Source organism: Mchenga conophoros, linkage group LG4, assembly GCF_057382185.1.
Source record: "Mchenga conophoros isolate Kocher_MC1m ecotype Shallow Benthic linkage group LG4, M_conophoros_male_GT1.1, whole genome shotgun sequence".
NCBI classification, from domain to species: Eukaryota; Metazoa; Chordata; class Actinopteri; order Cichliformes; family Cichlidae; genus Mchenga; species Mchenga conophoros.
Window position 1 is genome coordinate 3,776,675 of NC_140529.1, and position 8,805 is coordinate 3,785,479.

An 8,805-nucleotide genomic window follows, 5' to 3' on the forward strand; every position below is an offset into this window, starting at 1 on the left:
ACTTTTCATAAGAGCAGCCAGACTTTCAGCTAGTTTTTGTTTTTTAAGAGCTCAAAGTTATTGAAGAAACAGTTATTCAGCTTCATTCCCACTGATCTCGACTACAAACTGTTTCACTTTGGTTTCTGTTTAAAGCCTCGATGTTTAAAACGTTTCCCTGTGATCACATTTGCACCGTCTGATTTCAAAGTTTGTTTCTTTTGGTCATTTAGTCCACAGAGTCCTTGGTGTTCTGAAAGGGACCTATAAATAAATGCATTATTATTAATATTAATAATAAAGTAGTTGTTGTACATGTACAGACCATAAATATGGAGTCCAGCTGTGTTTGATGCTGCTGGGCAGACTGACCACTGGGAACCTCTGAGCTCTGCTGCTCCACTCTGTGGAGGAACCATGAAGGATTAGATCAACACAGGATAACGATCCAGGAGTTTCTGCTCAAATAACTTCATCTGAATCAAGTCTGTCAAGTTTTAGACTCTCAGATTCTGAAGATATATTTTCTGTTTTCTATGAACTTTCTTTCATCAGTGATGGAAGTGATGATGCTGCAGAAGCTCAGAGGAAACTTTGAGAAAACTGTGATGAACCATCAACTAATGCTCTCAGGAGGCCAAAGGTCCCTGAATGTAACTGTGCAGTAGATTCAACGAGTGTTTGAAACCTGACCACTTCCATATGTTTTCATTCTAACACAAGAAGTCCTTTTCTCATTGCTTTGATTTGAGTTTTCATTTGAGTTTTCCGAGTCTCGTATTTGGAGTCGAGTCTAATCAATGATCTGACAGAAGAACATTAAAAAGGAGTTACCAGTGCTGTCAAAATTAACATGTAGGGTTAGGGGTTCATCTGTTATCATGATTAACATGATAAAAACCTTTAACACGACACATCTGGAGAGCAGAACGACTCAAAATCCCTGAAATGTTTCTATCAACGCACTTCGAGCAGTTTGTCCGAGTAGAGTTACCTTTGCACACGTGCAGATGTGCAGCACATCTGTTAGTGACGGAAGCTGAACCAATCAGCTCAATATGGAAGATGACAAACACACACTGACCTCCCGATGGAAAGTTTGAGTATTAAAAAAATAAGAAGACGGACCAGCCGACCAACATGAAGGATTCTGCACATCGTGACAGAAGGAATTTTCTTTTCACCGAAGCACTTCCAGCTTAAAATATCACAACAATGCAAAGCACTGATGACACAACTGCCAAGTGGACAAACTGCAGACCTGTTAGTGTTGTTAATAACATAGTTTTGGTTCCTCGTGTCAAAGACTTGAAGAAGAGTGACAGAGAGTGTTAGACTGCTGCAGGATCAGTGCCACCTCCACAGACCTGTGAAGAAAATGATTGTTTGACAGATGGGCTCAGATTCAGGATCAGCTGAGGAGTTTGTGGCTGACAGAATCCTGCAGGTACAGAGCAGAGCCCATCATTAGCATGCAGGACTGTCCCTGGGGGGGTCGGCTCATTCAGGAGGTTAATCAATGTTTACATGTTCAATAAACATGTTAAGTGTGTAAATTTGCCCTTTTCTCTCGAGTCTGTTTGCTCATGAAATGAACTTTGATTCGTTTACATTAAAAATGATGTTTAATGGTGATTAATCCAAATTAATCCACAGTAACCCTGTGATGAGTCTGATTAAACATTTTCATTAACAGCAGTAATATAGATTATATATTATTATATATTAGTGCACACTTAGCTTTTAGTATATATGTTTGTTACAAAGTTGTATTTACAGCAGAGAAGCTGAGTTAAAGACTGAAAACTATTCAAAGTCTCTTTGAATTGAAGCGTTTAACATTCTTTGTGTTTATTCTGCATTGACTTCATTATATGGTGTAAACGTCTGTTACAGGCTTAAATATAAAGTTGGAAAAATGTAACTGCAGCTATTGATCAAGTAATTGTGATTAATCAGGATTAATGACAGAAGATTGTGTCATTAATTAGTCATGTTTTAATCTACTGACAGCACTAGTGTTCACTCTGGTGCCTCCAACTGTTTTACGCCCTTTCAACACCTTCGTGGTCAAAAGTGTACACGCACAAAATCTACAATAAAACCCTCACGCAGCAATAGGACAGACACACAATCCATTTATCTCTGTGTCTCAAACACACACACGTGTATTCAAAGCCTCGATTTGTTCATATTTCATCTGTTGTGTTTTTATCTTCAGCGTTTTCAGTGTTGCTGCATTTACACCAAAAATGTTTCCATTGATGAATCAGATTGATTTGAATGTGTTTCATCCATACAAATCCCTCCCTGGTGGTCACATGACTCTATAACATAACAGGAGTCATGTGACAAGAGTTTCATGCTGTAAAATGTCAAAATGGTTGAATGTGGTGGAGTAAAAATGTGAGATGTCAGCTACTTTTCTTCAATATGAAATGTTTGCAGGGCCTGACAGGAAGTGGACGGACGCTCTGATCACTTCCTGTTTGCTGAAGTGGGTTTTCAGTTGTTTAGAAACCAAAGGCTTGTTTTAAAAGACAGTTTAAATGGGACTGAGGGAACGACGGGTTTGTAGTTTATATCCAACAACATCGAGCAGTTTAATCAAAGAGTTCATGTTGCTAACAGCTCACCTCTCTGCAGCAGACACAGGCTGGGCTTTAAATTCAATGAAGCGACCAGCAGACCAGTCACTCTGTAAGGACACAGAGCTGGGTCGAGGTCCAGGTTTGAGTCTCTGATGGATCCTGAAAAAGTTATAAATCTTCAGTAAAATTCTCATCACATATCAGCTGATATTATTGGTATTAGCTTACCTTTTCTCAGCTGACTGTCTTTGCTCAAATATCTTAATGACATCTTTGACTGAGTTACTTTCATAAGACACAGAGCTTGGTGGAGGTCCAGGCTGGTTCCTGTGAATAATGATGCAGCAGTGATGTGAGTGCTGAGCTGTGACATGGAGAAGAGTCATGGACAGTTAGAGATGGTCATCTCACCTCTGAGCTTTGGTCTGGCTCTCATGTTCCCCACACAGAGTGCTTTTAGAGGGAGGGACTCCCTCCTCTCTGTCCTCACACTGATCCATGCTGCTCAATTCAGCTCACACACACTTTCTACCTGCAGAGGAAACACAAATCATTCATGTGCACATCAGCTGAAATCCTCCTTTCATCATGTGTGCTGTCCAAATATCAGCTGCTTCTTTCCTGCTTCATGTCAGTGTCAGCTGGATGCAGTCAGACAGCAGTGTGAGGCAGAGGAAGCTGCCATCAGCTGCTCTGCTATCAGTCCACTAGATGGAGCCTGAAGCACACACGATGCATTCACTGACACACAGCTATCAGTCCACTAGATGGAGCCTGAAGCACACACGATGCATTCACTGACACACACTGATTCACTGTTTGGGAAACTAGAAAAATGTTGGTCTTGAACTAGCTGCATAATGCAGACAGGGTAGGACCCAAATATAACGGCGAAACATCTTCAAGCAACTTATAGAAGTCCAGATGCTTTTCTTTCCAAGCTCCTTCAACTATGATGACCTGGATGACTGAGAACCTTCACAGGAAAAATGAAACACACTGAAGAAAGAATGCAAGACTTTCACAATAAAACAGCAAACAAAGGAACACAACACTGACACGTGAGCTTGACAGAGGAGTGGAGGAAAGGCAGACGAGAGTGAGCGAGGGAAAGAGGAGACAAGAGAGACATGACAGGCTGAGGAAATATAGAAAGGAGCACCAGGCCTCACACAAACACACACAAACACACACAAACACACACAGAGACACACAGAGACACAGAGGGAATCTAATGATCAAGGAACTAAACAGGAAGTATAAGAAACTCAAAGAAGCATAAATAAGACTGTAAATGAACCAGAACCATAAACCATAATACAAAAAATGCAAAGTGCTTGGTCAAAGGGACCCAGAACCATTAAAGTTCTTTTCTTTGCTCTTCAGTGTTTGAGTTCAAACAGACTCCACATTAAACTATGACAGCACCGTCCCTGCTGCTGCTGTCAGACCTGTTATTCACTCACTGCTCGCCAGTGTTTCTAATGAGTTTTACTCATCCATGAGAGTTTAAAGCTTGCACTTACAAGCAATGTTCCCTCTAATGTTTCACTTGTCTGAGCGAACACACAACCTCCCTGAGCGATCCACTGTGAGCGACATTAGACGTGTGCACTGTGGTCACGCCAGCGTCGAATCCATCCAAGTTACATGTTTATTAAAATAATCAATTTACAGCGTTTACATTTCTGTTAAACTACTTTTAATTAACTGCTTTAGCCCACTTACAATGAAAGTTAAAAAAGAAAATCTTGTTCATGACCTGTAGCATGTTAACACTATTGGAAGGAAAAATAACTTGAACTCCAATTTTGAAAACACAACTTTCTTTAAATAAAGCTCTGACTTGTATGATGAGTCTGTGGTCTGGGAGAGAGTCTGTAACTCTGTCTGCAACATACAGTAAATAATGACCAATGTTGGGCAGTTAATTATATAGTTACTTCTTCAAAAAAGTAACTGAGTTTTGCAAACAGAGTTTTTTGCAGCTGTTTACTGCAAAAAACTACAGCCAAGGTGTTTTTTTTAAAATAAACATTTCAAACTATTTACAGAACAATCAGCTGTTCTGCATCAAATCTGATGCCACACAAATTATTTGTGCCGCTCCAAAAAATAATTTCTGTCCACTATGAGATGAAGGAGAACAACAGCCTGATACCTGCAGGCCTGACAGCAGCAGATGTGTCACTGCTGTAACACCTGTAACACTCAGCAGGCGCCTCATTGTTCTGACACACACAACAAAACTATTGACTACACTACACACTAACTACACACTAACTACACACTAACTACACACTAACTACACAAGATTTGCTCTAAACGTCTCAAATCTCTCACATCTCAAAACACCGCCGTCACTCCGTTTCTTAACAACTAAATGCCATGTTTTGATTGGTCGACATGGTACATTTTTCGACCAATAGGAAAGGCTGGGGGTTGGTATTGTTTTTGCTCACAGGCTTTCGAGCGTTTTCCTTATAAAACGCAGTTTTTACCGTTTCTTCCTGCAGTAAATATAAACAACGACAGTATTCAGGAAGAAAAACAAACATTGCAGATATTTTTATCATAACTCTGGTTTTACGTGGTCGATCAACACAATTTAAAAACTGGTATAAAGTCCACACTTTTTCCGTCAGTTGTTCCGTCTGTCCTGCTCACATCTCCAATGGTTGTACACGTTGTCATTAACGTGGCTTCACTCCACATCATTGCTAAAACACCGGCACATATTTACTTTAATTTCAATTCAGGTTAGAATTCTTTTTGTGTGCTCAATACAGATTTTCTCTGCGCAGAGACCGTGCCAACAGTGCGCAGCTTAGAGGGAACATTGCTTACAAGGTGACTACCAATAAAAATGAGTGTGCTTCACTGTCAGAGCTACGGTGATTCATCCAGTAGGACTTGATAATAAAAATATTTGTTTGATGCTTTGCATTGAGGCGCATTGTTGAATTTGCAGGGACACAATAACCACAGATCAGTTGTTCAAACCACTACAGTAGGGAGCCATGTTATGAATAATAAACAAATACTAATACTAATACTACTACTAATAATAATGTTAATTTAAGTAATTGTTTTTGACTGAACATCACATATAATGTAACAAGCAGTAAATTCAGGTTAAGTGCATTATCAGCATTTGGAGGAGCTCCTTATCCTTCACTGCTCACCTCTTACAAAGTGTTCACACAGTTTGCTAGCTTCTTTCAGCCTGCTAGCTATGCTAACAAGTCTACTACACACACTTGAGTCGGTCACATGACAGACAGCAGAGATAGCTGCTCTGCTAGCTAAGCTAACTCATGTTAGCTTAGCTAGGTCAAGGTCAAAGAAATGAGGCGATGCTGCTGGGAGTTACGTCACAGACTAGCAGAATTTAGTTATTCAGCATAATATTTAATCCTTATTATCTGCTCCTCTCACCTCTGTTTACATCTGAAAACAAGAAAATTTAGCCAACAGTTTATTAGCTTTGGTGAAATTATAAACAGGCATCAGCGCAGTCACCTATACTGTGCTTTAATGCTGGAGCAGCAGGAACACCAGTTAATCTAAAATCTCCTTTTCTCTCTAAAAAGTGACAGCAGACTGAGTCAAAGACAGAAACCTTATTTAAACACCAAATATTCACTTCCTGATCCAGGATTCAAAGAGGACGTTGAACTTACTCAGCTTCTTCCAATGAACGTCTTCACTCTGCAGCTCTCTGCTGTCTGGACCAGGTCTGTGTAGAAACAGAGAAAATCCTCTGCTTCTTCTCCGTCAGCAGTCGTCTGTGTCTGCAGACTGCGTCACATTAAACACTTCACACCAGCAAAGAGGCTGAAGCTCACAGGTCAAAGGTCAGCTGCTGCACTGTGTATAACAATTCACTTTTGAACAGTAGATAGCCTGTAGGCGTCTCTGCAGTGATAAACAGTTTACACATTAAACACTGAACCATAAAAGAAGCTTAAGCTGCAGCTCACAGGTCAAAGCTCAGCTGCTGCACCCAGTTATGAGTTTAAATAAATCATTAATCATGATCTTTTCCCTCTCAGCACTTTCACTTGGCCTTGGAGTGTTTTGACGGAGCTACACTGTATGTTTCAAATGTTGTAAATAAATTGGGAGTTAGGGCTGGGCAATATGGCCTAAAATCCATATCGCGGTATAATTTGAAGCATGTGCGGTAACGATATATATCGCGATATATTCTTTTCTTCTGTATAACGTATTTTCCACACTATAAGGCAGACTTACAATCCTTTAATTTTCTCAAAAATCAAGAGTGTGCCTTATGTATGAATTCTGGTTGTGCTTCGTGACCTCGAACCGATTTTGGCTGCAGAAATCTGTTAAAAATGTTTTAGCACAACTTTGGTAAGCCGCACTGCTTGATGGATCGTCAGAGCATTACGGCTGCCATAGGGAGGAGCTTCACGGAGTAATCTGGGTCCAAAACTCCGACAGCTTCAGGTCCCAAAGTCAAACGAACACTGAGAGTTAAAAACGGTCTAAATTCTTTAATCTTTAATAAAATCATCAGCGTTGCTGCTTTAGCAGATGTAACAATTAAGTTTAATATCCATGAAAACAGAATTTATTAAATTTAACGGACTTAGAAGTTAACAGGAAGTTAGCGCGCTAGTTTACACCTAAACATTTCATACCATGTTCTGACTGAGATTTTTGAAACTAATTCAAACAGCTCTGCTACCACTTCCAACATAAATGAAGACAGAAACTAAACAGCAGTGACGTTTGCAGGTTACTGAAGTTGGGCTACCTGGTATATAATGTTGTGCTACGTGATTGCTAGCGACACAGCTATGTTAGCATAACATTAGCACAGTGAAGCTGGAGGATGAACCCCAACTCTTTTTCCACTCGATAAAAGTTAACGTGAGTGATTCTGGTGGTCAGGGACAAATGCAGTCGCATAGCAGGATGCTGTACACGGGCCAAACTTCAGTCACGAGAACAACTGAGATCATTCATCCACAACACGAGGCTAGTTATTAATATACTGCCACAACATGGGAACAGAGCAGCTGTGAGAGAATTCAACATTATTGAATCAATGTTACGGAAGTGGAGGAAGGGCAGTTTTTGGCTTTCCCCGCGTTTCAAAAGTGCTTCATCTCTTTGCTGTGACTGTCACCCAGCATAATTGCAGAGGATAATGGTTTTAACCGCTGCGATGCTTTCGACCAAAACAGGTGCAGTTTGATGACATCATCACATGCGCTGTCGCGATAGAGCGGTATAGTCAAAATCTCTATCGTTGACCAAATTTAATCGATTCTGTCGTTTATTGTTTATATCGCCCAGCCCTACTGGGTGTGATTTTGTTGTATTGGTTTGTTTTTTGGTTTTATGTTTCCATGTAGATGAATGAAGACAGATTCACTCTTACCTTTTCAAAATGTCTATAAGGTAGACGAGGTCTATGCTTTTCTGCCTCTTCACAGATAATCCCAGTGATTTTCCCTTGGTCTGAAATTTCACCTGATCTTGTGATATTGAGAGTCATCTGCCTTTGAGGCAGCTAACCAAACAGTGTTCTCTAAACTCTAACTTTAATATACTTTGATATATTTCAGATTTCTGAGCTCTGCTCTGACTCCGTGCCAGTAGCTCCTTAATATGACTTTAGTTTGATCAATAATTAACCTGCAGAAAGTTTCTGTTCCCACTCCACCACGCCGAACAACCCTGAGAACAAATAATATGATGTGGGTGTGTCTGCAGGCTTCAGCACTGTGAGCATTAAACACAATAAAAGACTCACAAGTTCCTGCTCAAAGGTCAGCTGCCTTTAGATCAATCATTAACCTGCAGCAGGATCCAGTCTTCTGCCTGTTGTGGTTGTGACAGCTGCTCGTAGGAGAGTTTGTTTGTAGGAGGTGGAGATGTTCTCAGATCAAGTGCGTAATCGTCTCTTTGTGCAGACGCTAAAAGCTGTGAGCCAAAACTCTCTGCTCTGAAACTCTTCACTCAGTCCTCACGCTGAGAGTTTAGAGGCTGAACTTCTTGTTCCTCCATAACACTTTTCATGAAACAGCAGAAATGAGCTTGTGTTTCTCAGCAGTGCGCACACAGAGAACCGATCCTCTCTGCTCAGTCTGAACAAATCAAAGTGAAACGTCAGTGAAAACACAGCTGCTGATCAAACTGTGTCAGATTAATGCCTCAATGTTTCACTGTGACGTTAAAAAATACATAAAAATGATTTAAA

The 8,805-nt window shown here is 40.4% G+C and overlaps 1 pseudogene across 1 annotated transcript in view; it reads right to left on the reverse strand.

Moving 5' to 3' along the window:
* Nucleotides 1-8,263, reverse strand: part of LOC146575299 (protein NLRC3-like) — a 71,793-nt pseudogene extending 63,530 nt beyond the window's left edge. The window contains exons 1-6 of the transcript XR_014892105.1: nucleotides 7,984-8,263; nucleotides 6,254-6,440; nucleotides 2,982-3,102; nucleotides 2,799-2,897; nucleotides 2,616-2,729; nucleotides 305-383 (exon numbers count right to left, since the gene is read on the reverse strand). The product of XR_014892105.1 is annotated as a protein NLRC3-like (transcript). The remainder of the gene's footprint in view (nucleotides 1-304; nucleotides 384-2,615; nucleotides 2,730-2,798; nucleotides 2,898-2,981; nucleotides 3,103-6,253; nucleotides 6,441-7,983) is intronic.
* Nucleotides 8,264-8,805: the final 542 nt, after the last annotated feature.